Source organism: Frieseomelitta varia, unplaced genomic scaffold (genome assembly GCF_011392965.1).
Source record: "Frieseomelitta varia isolate USP_RPSP 00005682 unplaced genomic scaffold, Fvar_1.2 scaffold_263, whole genome shotgun sequence".
NCBI classification, from domain to species: domain Eukaryota; kingdom Metazoa; phylum Arthropoda; class Insecta; order Hymenoptera; family Apidae; genus Frieseomelitta; species Frieseomelitta varia.
The window spans coordinates 372733-386213 of record NW_025109994.1 but is presented as its reverse complement, the minus strand read 5'-3'; the positions used below and the strand labels follow the sequence as shown (position 1 = coordinate 386213).

Genomic DNA, 13481 nt, shown 5'->3' with positions numbered 1-13481 from the left:
TTCGCTCTCGCAAAAGAGGAACCAAGTTCCTAGTCTCGTTGTTTTCGCACGAGAGTCGTCGCAAAAATATTCGAAAGACTCGCGAACGTATCGACAAAGCGAAGGCTCCCCTTCCCGCGGTGCGTCGCGGTTGCGAATTAGCTTCCTGTCCTACATAGCGTTGCCTTAATTTTCGCGAAACTCGAGAGTTTGCTCGTCACAAGTTTCCGTGTCTCTCGGTATCCGAGAGTTCCGAGGTTTCCAACAGTGTCTTGGAAATCAAAAGATACTAACAAAGAGAGAGAGAGAGAGAGAGAGAGAGAGAGAGAGAGAGAGAGAGAGAGAGAGAGTGATGCGAAATAGATCGTGTGTTTCTTTTTCTTTTCTCCCGCCCTGGTGGCTTGTTATTCGATATTCGAGAAGTCAGGCGAAACGTCATCAACGTTGATACAACCTTCCGACGTGTTTCATTAAAAGCTTCCTACGCTCGACGTGTGCAGAAGAAGAAAGCTGTCAGAGGCAAACTCTATTTGTATCCCACTGTGAGTAAATCGAACGCGGGGAACGTGATGGATGGCACGGTGCTATTAATCGAACGTTGATACACTGATTTGACGTTGTTCGAACAATCTACGTGACGCACGATATATTTAACCAGCTTTTAATTGTCCCCCCCGGGAAGAAAAGGAGACATCGACTCGGTTTCATACGATTTTTCTACAATGTCGTTTCCTCTGACACGCGACACTGAATAAATCAGACTTTGTGCCTTTGCGAAAAGCAAACGGAAGCGTGGAAGCGGATTTTATTCTCGACGAACGACTCTAGCTCGGCCGATGAAACGCGCGGCTTCGGACAGACGTGGAATAAAAAAACTTTCTCGCTTTTTTCCCCGTGTTTTTTTTTTTTTTTTTTTTGTCCCGATACACGCACACCGACCAATCACCGTGCACGCTGAATTTACACGATCGTTTTGCATTTCAATGAATATTAATTGGACGCAATTATTAAACGTAAATTGGAGCTGGAACAACTGTTGTTTCAACAAGCGCGGAATTTCTCAACCGTCGATTCTCCTCGTACATTCGTTTCCGCGTGCAAGCTCGTTTTCGAAATCCGTTCGCTCACGCTCCGCCAACTACTTTCGAAGCTACTCCGGCGACTCTCGCAGGGATTTTCTAGATCGGAGGGAATACACGAGGCTGTCTCGCAGGGAACATACACACTCGCAGCTATTCTTTACGGCTGAACTTTCCCTTAACCGAGAGAAACTCTTCCCTTTTTACCTCCTGCCGCTAATTGAAGAAAAATTCAGTAGAACATGGCGCGGTCGTTGTGCAGTTTGAAAATTTTTTGCAAGAACCAACATTCGGAATAGTCGATCAACGCGCTCGTTCGCTCGTGACGTCTCTGTCACGATCCAATTTTCCAATCAACAAGTGCCAATCCGACGGTTGATCGACGAAAATTTTTGCCCGGGTTATTATTCCCGGGACTTATTCTCTCGACGTCGCCGGCGATACGCGTAATCAGCAGAATGTTTCGCGTTACAAAATCAACGAATACGTCGATTGGAAAAGGTAACACGATGGCACAACCTTTATCGAGTTATTCGACGGAGAGGTTCACGCATCGTCCGAGTTAACGCGCGAATATTTTTAACGCGAAATATCTCGCAGTTTATTCGATAAGAGGATATCTCGCCTGCACGAGCCTGTTATTATTCGAATGCCGCGTGCCGATAATACGGCGACCGACTGCAAGAAATTACTTTGAAGCGTCGAGGATCTATTTTCAATTTGTCGAACATCAGCTTCCGACTCTGAAGTTTAGCCCCGATACTCGAAGAATATCGGTCGATTACCCGCACCTGTCGTCTCCTGTTCGAACGACGTTTTAAAGCCGACTCGCAATTTCAATACATAATTTACGGCGGAGTTCAATGCGGCTTATCATCGCAGCTGGTGCATTAACCAACCGATCGGATTAATCAGCCGGTATCACGGATAAACGGACGACGACGACGATGATGATGATGATGATGATGATGATGATGATGATGATGATGATGACGACGACGACGATGATATTCAATTACGAATTCCCGCGCGCGCGTTATTCGAACGAGAGTTACTCGCCGATCAAATCGTTGGGAATAGTAAAGTGACTGGCTGAAAAGAGAGACAGGAGGAGGACGAGAACTTCAACGATGAAATGTCGCCGGGCGATAACTTCGACAATGACGAGTCGCCGTTCAGAGGTTTAGAGTTTTAGAGGGGTCTGCGTGGGGAAACTGTGAAGTGCGTATCGATCGAATCGAGCGATGTTCAACTTTCAATCTCGCCGCCGTCCACGCGAAGAGGACCGCAACAATTTCGATGGCACAGAGGCGCGGGAATCAAACGCAGCCCTGGATGCCGCGCTTTAATGAATTTCACACACCATTGTGCACGATAGTTTCATTCGGTTTCGTTCGAATTCGGAGAGGGGGGCTGCGAGAGTTCATGGCTGCCTGGCACCGACGATAGCAGTAATTTCGCGAGGTTGCAGTGAAAATTGCCCCCTTTTCGTCGCCATCTCGCGAGGAAAAACGCGCGTGGCGTCGACAGGGTACGGGGCGTCGGAACGGAGACACGCGCTCCACACCCTGTAAATTACCGCGGTCGAGGGAATTTGTATTTCAGCGAGGCGTTTACTCGTACCTCGTGCCACCCCCTTGAATGGCGTGACTGCTGAACAAACGAGACACGAATCCACCACGTCGGTCAGCTGTTTATTTCACGTCGGCCGCGATATTAACGAGTTGCCATTTGCGGCTCTCTTCGCGATCCCCTTTTCTGACGATTTCCATCGCCGTCGATATCTGGAAATTGTTGTTTCTTTGTTTGTTTTTTTTTTTTTTCTTCTTTTTGCAGCGAAACAGCATCGTTCCACAGTTGCTTGTCACGGCTCAATTTGGAGGCTTGTTTTTCCACCGGAGGGAACGCCGCGCTTGTTTCTCCCTCACCTTCGTGATGTCATACCGATCTCCCGTAACGGATATACAGAACGATAATCGTGTCTCTCCTATCGTTGCAATTAGAAAAATAAAAGGAAAACGACAGGCTGAATAATTGTACAATCGCAACGGTGCAATTCAATATTTTCTTTCGCACAGTCGTAAAAATACCCCGTTGCTGATATTCGCGCGGATAGTTGGAGAGACGTGACGCGAATGGACATTTATTTTCCTGTTATTAGAACAAGCACGAGCCACTCTGTACGTTGCTAGAAAAAACGGACTTTCGAGTAATTTCGAGGCAGCGAAACGTTGCGTTTTAGAAAACAGTTCCAAACGTTTTGGGATTGAATTCTAACGGAAAGTCCGAAGAAACTTAACGGCCGATCGACGTTATTTCGTCTCTCGATTGCCTGTGCGACCATCGGCGAATCGCACGATTCGCCCTTTCGCTTTCTCGTTTCTTGCAGCGTGGCTCGTGGAAGGTGGACAGTTTCAATTACGAGTCGAGCTCTGGAGGATCTCCAGAATCGCGGGACGTATTTTCTTCTCCGAAAGAACAACAAACTCGGCTCTCGAATAATACAACTTTCCTAGTTTTTAATTAGCCGGAGGGAACGAGAGCGGAGGTTAGGTTGTCGCGTAAGGGAAACAAAACGAGCCTCATCGATCGAGGTGCGTGCGAACCGACTTTAGCTGCCGTGTGCCATCGCATGCCGAAAGAGCTTAATTGAATTTCTCTTAATTAACTGCCTTCGTGACGTTACGATAATTGCAACGCACGAACTCGCCCATTACCGTAATTGTGGGTCGAATTAATGTAGCCCTAGCGTTCCGCCGGATCTTCCCGGCCAGGCAAGCAAATTAAACTTTCGACAAAGCAAGCGACACTTTCAGATAATTCGATTGTCATTCAAATTTCATCAAAAAGATCTTTAAAACGATCGAGTCTTGAATCTGAGCCTTTCCACTGGTTCACAAAGAAAGAAAGCGAAAAGATCTTCAAAATCTCTGCTCAGGAGGATTCGAAGGAATGAGCAAAACAGTCTACAGAAGTGTACGTAGTGGGTGAAAGCGGGGAAAAATGAGATACAACAGGACGCGTAAACAGCTTTATCACTGGTTCCTTGGCGCCGAGATAAGAAAAAAAGAGAAACATTCGGCGGGGAGTCGAATGAAACCGAAAGGAAGAAGCGCGTAAAGCTCGATACGTAAAACTCGACGCCGCACACTTTCAGCGCGGACAGAACGTATAGAAGAGAACCGTCTGCTGGTTCGAGGAGAATTCTAGGACGAAATGGACGATTACACCGAGCGCTGTGTATAGTCGACGTGAAACGGGAGATTTATGGGACCGCAGGAATTGCGCGGCACGTAACGTGGAACAGCGGGAAAAAATGCGAAACTATTCTCGCCCGGTGGCTTTGCCTATTTCGAGAAACTCTGGCAACAGAACGGTTGCGTGTGCCGCGTTTGTCTGCTGTCTGCTAAATGCCGCTTCAAGTTTCGGCGGGAGGGATGGGCGGGCCATGCATCGCGTAACTAGTTTCGCGACAAAGCGAAGAAAGTCATCGTGCGCGTTCCAACGTTCGCGAAAGGCAAACGCTTCACCATTCGCTGGGCAAAACCGAGTTTATAAACCAAACGCCACCGCAAGGGAAAGGCAACGCTCTGGAAAACAAATTCCGACGTAGAGTGAAAAATGTTCTTATTGCCGTGACGATGTACGCACGCCAATTTTGTTTTCAACCATCTATCACAATCAGTCATCTTTCTTACAGTTAGCTGGCCAAAGATCTTCCTCGAGATTATAGATAACACGAACTAATCGACGAATTCACAGAGAGGGAGCGACTGTGAATTCGACAAAAACGAAGAGGGGACCTGGGTTCGTCGAAATTGTGTGACTAGAACTCACTAAAGTGCACACTTTTATTGCAGAACTGCGTTTACAGTTGCGCGGCAGCCGGCCCAAGTCACATTTCCACGGGGTGAAATTAGTGGAAATCGGCGATGGAGACCGTCGATGGAACGGCGTTTGGGTCAAGTGTGAGCGACAGTGATGTAAACGGGTGGGTAATCGACACCGGCCGCTCGCCTCTAAAATCGTTGCTAAGTGCGGTTCGTACGCCGCCTCGGAAATAATCAGTGGCAAACGAACGGGGGCTGTTTGATCGTCCGAAACGGACGGGGACTCGTAAACCTTGCGTCTGACTGGCGCACGGGGCGCGCGTCTGCTAATTAAGACCAAAGTCACTGCGCCATTTTTTTCCTCGGTTCAAAGTGCAGCTCGGTGCAGGCACGCGAAATAAATTTCGGAATCCTTTTTAATTGAGCGGAGGCGAAACGATCGAGCAATTAGTCGCATTCGGACTGATCTCTATTTTCCTCTCTCTCTCTCTCTCTCTCTCTCGGATTTTTATTTTTCTTTTCCCTCCGTCCCTTTTCGCCTCTGAATTTATTTTCATCGGTCGTTTCCAATTGTTTCCACCATCGGATCGAAGAACGGTCTCTCTCTCTCTCTCTCTCTCTCTCTTTTTTTTTTTAGCAAAGCATACGCGTGATTGTACAAAAAAGGCAGAGGGCTCCAGGTAATCGTTTCTCGTGTCGCTTGATTGTAAAATAGCTTTGTGGGACGTGATTTTTCTGCGCGACGAATCGTTTCACGCCTCTTTCCCCTCTCCCCCTCTCACGTGTGTGTGTGTGTGTGTGTGTGTTTTTTTTTTTTATTCGAATCGTTGAAAGTTACGTTGATCATCAAGCTGCTTGTTCCTGGAATAATCGAAAAGCACAGGCAATAAACGAATGAGCCGCCGCCGCCGCCGCCGCGAAGCGAATCGACGTCGGGAATCGTAATGCGTTTTAATATTTCGTTGAAAGCGTCGCCGCGCTTAGCGATTTTCCCGTGGAAAAATTGTTGTGGCGGGAACGCGGTCGGGATACGTTAAAAGGCGAGCGTATGCGAAGTAGTGGATGGATATGGAATACGTAAGCAAGCTGGCGGCAGAGGATAAACGTCCGTATCTCGAACACGCGCTTTTCCAGACTGCAATTTCAATTTGTCATTCACTGTCATCGATGCCTTCGCCACCGTCGCCGCCGTCCAAATTTTTCATAAACTAATCCGCCGAATGCACCACGTTCGTTATCATACACATGCACATACGTACATATACTCACCGACGATGCAACGTTTCCTTGTTAAATATTTATCGCGACGCGATCCATCAACAGTTGCAGAAAAATATTGTGAAAACGAATCGCTTCCCTGTATGCACGTACGTCGAAATCGCGTGAACGCGTGCTCGCGAATCGAAACGATTCAATCAAAAATCGTATGTCAGACGTCGAAATGAACAGGGGCAGCGAGAAAACTTAACGATCCGTGATGAAACGTTTCGTTTACATTTCATTAAAAATTTTGTATTGCAATTGAAATTTAAATCTCTGCAAGTTTGATAGATGCAAAAAAGAGAGAGAGAGAGAGAGGGAGTTTCTCTCGCTCTTCAACTGATCACGATTACGGCTATAATCCTCGAATGACTAGTTGATGACAGGTGTACGCACGTGATTATTAAATCCTGTCCAATATAATTTGTATGCCCAATCAGTGATAATTAATCGAGTAGCTAGGCGCATTGATATCGATGCAATTAGCAACCGATTATTGAAAATTGACAAAACTTCGATGCCAGTAGTTAACAACCGATCGTTTGGATTTCATACAATCATTCACGCTATATGTGTATATATATATACTTCGTTCGTCGTTATCTACAGAGCTTTTGCCTGTAGTATTTTTGACGGGCATTTGGCGTTTCAACGATCGGGGGGGAAAAAACGTTTACCTCCGTTAAATGCACCATTGTCCCGCTGTTATTGAAATAATGATCTGGACGCGAACGTTTTAACGATCCTTTGCGATGGCTTTCATTGATTTTCGTGTTTCACGAAAATCTCGTATTCTAGATTACACGTATTACTTTTATTCGGCTTTCGTTCCATAACCGATAGGAATACATATGCATTTGCAAAATTTCGAATTTATTTTGTTAAGGTAATAGGACATTGTTGTTTTTAAAACGCATTTTCACCGATACGTCTCTTTGTGAAAATATTTCATACCCTGTCGTGTACATTTGCTCTCTTTTGTAAATTATAGACAGGCAATTTCAAATGCCTCCCTGCATTCTGTTGCAAATTTGTTGAATTTATGTTAATGGTAACACGAACGGTCCTTTGAAAAATTGTTTGCAATATTGAATTCTGATATCATAATGACGATGTGATTTTATATATACATACAACGTATGTATAACGTATAATGTGCGTTGAATCAAAGCGTAAAGCTTCGAACGAATCAAATAATGCTTATCGTAGTTCTTACGGTATAATAATTTCTCCCGTAACTAAAAAGCAAATTATGATCCTTTGCTTTACGTTTAACGAATTAATCAACGCTGTCTGTCTACGCCAGAGACGTATCGAGAAGCGCAAAGAAATTTCACTTCGTGAAGGAAAACAGTTTCTGCGCGAACGTAGACTTTCCTAATGACAAGTTGAAATTTGTTTAAAATTGAGTGACTTTACGTTGCGTGAGCTTCATCGAAGTTGCGAAACAGAAACTAAAGCTGGAACTTCGTTTCTCAAAGAAATATCAGAAATTACATCACGTCTCTGTTTATTAATTACACCGCCGCGATGACATTTTTCTCTGCTCGATTTCAAACGATCTCACACTGACCGCCGCGGCGCCCGGACTTAATTCGTATTGAAATATCCAATTTCAAGCGAGCAAGCTTGAAAATGAAACATGGAAACGCACCGTTTCCCTCGGAGATTGTAATTTCATTTTCTTTAAAGGGATGGCTGGCGATGGTTGAACGGGTCAATAGATTTTTCTTCGTGCCGATTCTTCTAGAGGTGGAAAAATTAATTAAAATGCCGTCGCGCTTCCCTTTGACAGCCGGCATAGATATCCGCTGCTTGCATTCATTTTCACACAGACACGTCTAAAAAATGCAATTGGAATTCCATTTTCATTAGGCGTTCTCGATAAACGGTCAGATCCGACTCGGTTCACATACCGAGACGAACATTTCACGAATGAATTGAAGCGTTATATGCATATAAAGTAAATCAAATTCAAGCAGCTAGGTCGCTACGTTCTCTGCCTGGACAACTGACACAAAAAATCAAGCGCAAAGTTTGAAAAAGAAGCGCAAACTCTTTGTCCAGGCTTCGTGCTTTTCTTTTTATTATCACGTGTCTCACTAAACTTTTCCTCTATATACCAATTTCTCTACTCGTTAAATATGTATTGTTTTCGTCACTCACTAAACAGCCTTGTTTCTTAATTGAGTAGCCTTGTTGCTCCACTAAAAATAATTTTCCTCTCTACGACGAGATTATTCTCACTCTCGTTTCCATTTATTGGAATCGAGAAAGATATCAATCGTCCTGGTATAATGTGTCGTAGAGTGATTTTGAACGCTGAATGGGAAAGTTCAATAGCAACAAAAGGCGTTGAAGCAGTTTTATAGGACACGTATGTATGTGATATACGACATCGATTTAATATTCAAGTTTCATCAACGATGAATCACCCTTCGTCCCGCATTTTCCTTCGATATTCCCTTTACTCGCCAGTATCATACGCCCACGCGAAAATCCACCTAGTGCAAAACGTTCCGGCACAACGGCGCGTACACCTTGTTTCAATCAACGTGCACGCCCCTAAAGTCCATTCATTTGCCCTTTCACATGCCCTTCGAAAAAGTTTCTCGCCCGAATGCCGAACACGCGGCGCGGCGTGGAAACCCGGTAACTGTTCACAAAGAATTCACCTGCAATTTCCGTTGTGGCACGGCCTATTCGCGCGAGAGAAGACGGCTTTTCAATAAAGCGAAGCGTGACTTTTGTACAATGCCCGATGCGTAGATACTGTACACAACGTAGGCCACTCATCCCAATAAAGGTGGACTCGGGAGGGGGAGGAGAGGGGGAGGAAGAGTGAAAAGGTGTGTGCAGAAGGGGTTCGATCGAGAGAGAAAGAGAGAGACAGAGAGGGATCGAACGAGAAGCGGAGCACTCGATATATTGAATTTCCACTTGGAACCACGACCACCACTCTCGGTCGTTCGATTATCGATGCGTGGAAAACTTCGTTCCGATGGAAAACGCAGCGGCAAAAGAAAAGGAAAAGAAAAAAAAAAAAGAAGAAGAAGAAGAAAGGTGAATGCAACTTTTACAGATGTTAGTCGAGCGTGGTTAATAAGCGATGACAGGCACAGTTGTTGTTGCATTCGAGAGCATTCGGACGTTGGACAAACGAACGATAATTCCATCGATACGGATATTATGCTTTTCACGATTAAACGAGCATGCCGCTACGTCGAACGGAATGATTGGTTAGTTAATGATTTTGATGCAGTGAGTTGCAACGACAAGTGTGTGGAAGCTGATCAATCTGCACGTGTGCCCGCGACAGGATGTATCTCGCTTGTGCGAGAATCTGCGATCCGTCTGCGATGGTTTACGATCATTTTACGATCTTTCTCGAATGTCTAGTCATTTGTCATTGATTATTAAAATTTCAATTTCCATCGCGGATTTAGAAGCTACGTGAAACCATGCGTGCGATTAGATTTAAGACGTGGTTGTTTCTTGAAGAATATAATTCCATAGGATTTCGTAGATTCGCGTTTACCGAATGTTGCTTCTTTATTTAATAAAATTCGACGTGTTTTAAATTACCCCTTGCAGATAGAGTTCGATTAAACGTGGAAGCTAACGACGGTAGCAGAACCGGAACGCTATCGAACCCACGGAAGCAATTGGAACGTCGAGTAACAGTTTCTCGTGCTTATTGCGTTACTTGTCGAATTTTGTCGGACATTTTACTCGAAGCGAACAATCGTTTATCAGCGGAATTCGGCTCCGTCTCGCTGCTTTGTCCCCCCCTTTTTTTTTTCTCTCCTCGAGCACCGTGTCTGCGTGCTCTCATTAACGTTACGTATCGAGAATTCGCTCATGCCACGTTGAATATTCATTGCAGTCTGCCACTGCCGACGAGTGTAGATAATTACCGGAGAGGACTGGCACTCGGCGTGTCGCATTATTTAACAGAGGTTTCATCTCTGACTAGCCTCCCGGCAAGAATCCCGAAATCTCTTTAGCAGGTATTTAACCGTGACCCCGGCATTGACGCGGTCGGGAAACCTACACAGCAACAACAATAACCTAGCCATCTAGCCGACTGGCTATCACCAGGGAACAAGAGCGCAATGTGTTCGAAGGTATGCACCTCAACGGGAACCGTATCATTCTTTCAGAGAGCTTCCATTCTTTTCCCCTCTCCCTTCTTCTTTCACCCCCTCATTATTTTATTTCACGTGACTGCGCCAAGTAAAAAACGCGTCTCACGTCTCGCCTCCACTCTTCTTCCTGCACAAGGAGTATTCTTCGTCCTCGCCAGTATCTTTCCCTTCTTCGTTTCCCCTCTTCCTTTCGCTTTTCGACGTTCGAGCTTCTTAGTTCTACATTTTTTTCGGCCCGAGAGACAACACCGGCTGTCCATACTAACACCACGCTCGCAAATCCTTATCTCGTCCTTCCTTGTCCTTTGGGTCAATCTTTCAGGACCATTTTGTCTCACCAACTTACGTTCACTTTCTTCGAGACGTTTTGTCTGCCTTGGCAAGTCGCAGAGATGTTTTTTCAGAGTGTAATGGAATTGTTCCCTAACGATGAACGATTACGACTCGTTAATGTGGAACGTTAACGTGCAACGTTCCGAGATGGTTAAAGAAGAATGAGAAACCGACGTCGGCGAGCGCAGGCGAGGCGAGGCGATTCAATTTGTATATTCATGGCCGACCAGGCAATTTTCACCTCGCTCGTCTCCCCCTCCTCCGCCGTATTGACGCAATTTTTTTCATTCGACCACGAGGCCTGATTGTCCTCATCTAGTTGCTGCCACGTAGAGTCCCCTCGTGCCCTGGTTCCGTCAAATAAAAGAATAATAAGCGTCGCATCGGCGCGGATTACCGGTCGCGACGAAAGTTCCTCTGCTCGAATCAGAGCAAAATGAGGAACGGCGGCGCATAAGAAATAAAGAAGCAGAAACACTTGTACGAGAGAGAGAGAGAGAGAGAGAGAGAGAGAGAGAGAGAGAGAGAGAGAGAAGAAGCACGAGGGTCAGAAAGGAAAATTGCATTTTAACTTAATCGCACAGGCGGAACTTGAAACTTCCACGGTGAAAACGGCGGAAAAGTCCTGGCGCCCTGTAATCGAATGATCGGGTATTAAGTCAACTATTGGTTAATGGACTGGGAGTGCTCGGTAAGAAAAGGGCGCGCGATTTCCCCTCGGTCACGTCGCCTAGTGCCCTCTCCTTGTCGTTTATTGTATCCCGACCCGCTTTGAACAAAAATATCGGCTCGATAAGGAAATTCGAATACGACGAATCTCTTTTGTAGATGTCTCTCTCGCGGACTCGACTGTCTTTTTGGAACCCGAGTTTCATTCTTCGAGCACCAACGACGAGTAATTACGACGAGTAATACCTTAGGGTATTAGGTTTCCGAGTAAATTGAAATATCGTGCAACGCGCGTCCCATTTCCTTATGAAACCGGGAGAGTGAGGGGGAAGGACGACCGCGATGAATAAGACGACCGCGGAGGATTCATCCTCCCGAGCATCATCCTCAAGGTCTTCGGATATGAAATTTGCACGCTGAAAACGCGGATGAGAGATTTAATAGAGATCATCTGCCGGGCGGGCATGAAAGAAAGTTTGGGAGACGACAATTTCGACGATGTGAAATGAATCGTCCCTACCGAGAGAACGATGAATAAATAAATAAATCGCTAACCAGCGAGACGTGTGAGCGCACCGCGCCCGATAACATCGTTACCCGACAAATATTTGTAAACCATGGGTGAGCGGGAGGTACCAATCGTCGATACGTGAGATTTTGATTCGATTTAGGGATTCTGGCTGACATTAATACGGCTGGTATAATTTACAGCGCGGGCGCACGTGACGAATAATGGGTACAGATAGGAACGTGTCCAATAACACGGTACGTTGTGCCTGTTTGTAAATCGAATGCATCGGTTGTTGGCCGTAACCGGCCCGTAAGGGATGTTCAAACGGGTTCGAGCATCAAGCGTCGATGGCGTGCTAAGTTACCCGATCGCCGGATCGTAAAACGGAATCTCCCTAATTTTAGCTTATTACCGACTGTCGCGCGAATGTTTGCGCCGATTCCGTTAGCTCCGAGATCCAGCAACGCGTGAAATTTTACAACGTTTGAAGGAATCGTATCTTTGAAAGATACGCTTTTCATTGGGGAACGATCGTTCAATGTTTGAACACGTTTCATTAGCGACGGAAAGTTGTTGCCGGGAAATGTCCTGGTAATATAATTTTCGGTTAGCTCGAGATACATTTGAATGATTTGGCCGTAGGCGTTATCACTATCGATATGTGTTTTCAAGATTGGCCGCGTTTCCGATTGTTTTATTAAATCTTCGTTTGCGTGTAAATATCGGTTCGAAATTCGTGGCGAAAGTTCGGGCGGTGAAGCCGGAACGGACAGGGAAACGTCGCCGGGTGAATCGAGTTACGAGCTTCAACTGCGCGAACTTTCAACTTCCACCATCGTCCCGTTGACTTCTCTTGTTCGACGTGCACGGTTCATTGTATAATTTCGCCCCGACTTGCCGATCGAATCGACGTGACAGCTCGCGATTGCGGCGCCGATAAATTGAGAAAGCCACGGGACCGTGGACAACGTCTTCCTTCTCGGTAATAAAACGACATCGTCACGTTCGAGAGACGCCGCGCGAGTTTCCCGCACATTTCTCTGGCTGTGCCTGCAAATGCCAATGCTCGTTGTTACAACCAAAGTTCCAAACAACCGTCACTCGGACCATCTTGCTAACGGCGGAAACGCTACGATATAATTTTTTGCCTTTTATTCCGTTCCCGCGGAGAATATATGAAATACGTATGTATCTTGGATAAATTGGCGCTGGCGCGTTTCTTTCACGTTCTTCTTCCCTTTCACGATAAATAAAACGCGAACGGTAGGAAGAATTTTCTCCGAAGGATCGAAGCTACTTTACTTTTCTCTGTGGATTAATCATCCGTCTCTTATGCACGGGGAGCGATTCAATTTGTCGTTAATGCGATTTATTTGAAGTAGGTGATAAAGTGCTCCGGGAACAATGCCGCGAGTCACGGTTAGCGCGCTCAAGCGTTCGTATATATTCGACATAGATATTCATTGTGAAAGTGACAGTAAAGCGTAATCGATAATTGAATTGAGCAACCTGATAATATAATTTTCTTTTTTTTTTTTATTAGCAACCGTAATATATGTAATATACGTAGGAATGATGCTGACGATTAAATTAATTATAAGCTCAAAAATCTTTGGACACTTTTATTTTTAATATTCAGTACTTATCGTGATTTATCGCGTACACAATATAT

General features: G+C 45.4%; 2 protein-coding genes across 2 annotated transcripts in view; one reads left to right on the top strand and one right to left on the bottom strand.

Annotated features, from left to right (window-relative positions):
- The window catches only part of LOC122528818 (glutamate receptor ionotropic, kainate 2), a 296492-nt gene that overhangs the window by 269 nt on the left and 282742 nt on the right, over positions 1-13481 (top strand). The window lies entirely within an intron of this gene.
- LOC122528826 overlaps positions 1-13481 on the bottom strand; it is a 35725-nt gene that overhangs the window by 5926 nt on the left and 16318 nt on the right. The window lies entirely within an intron of this gene.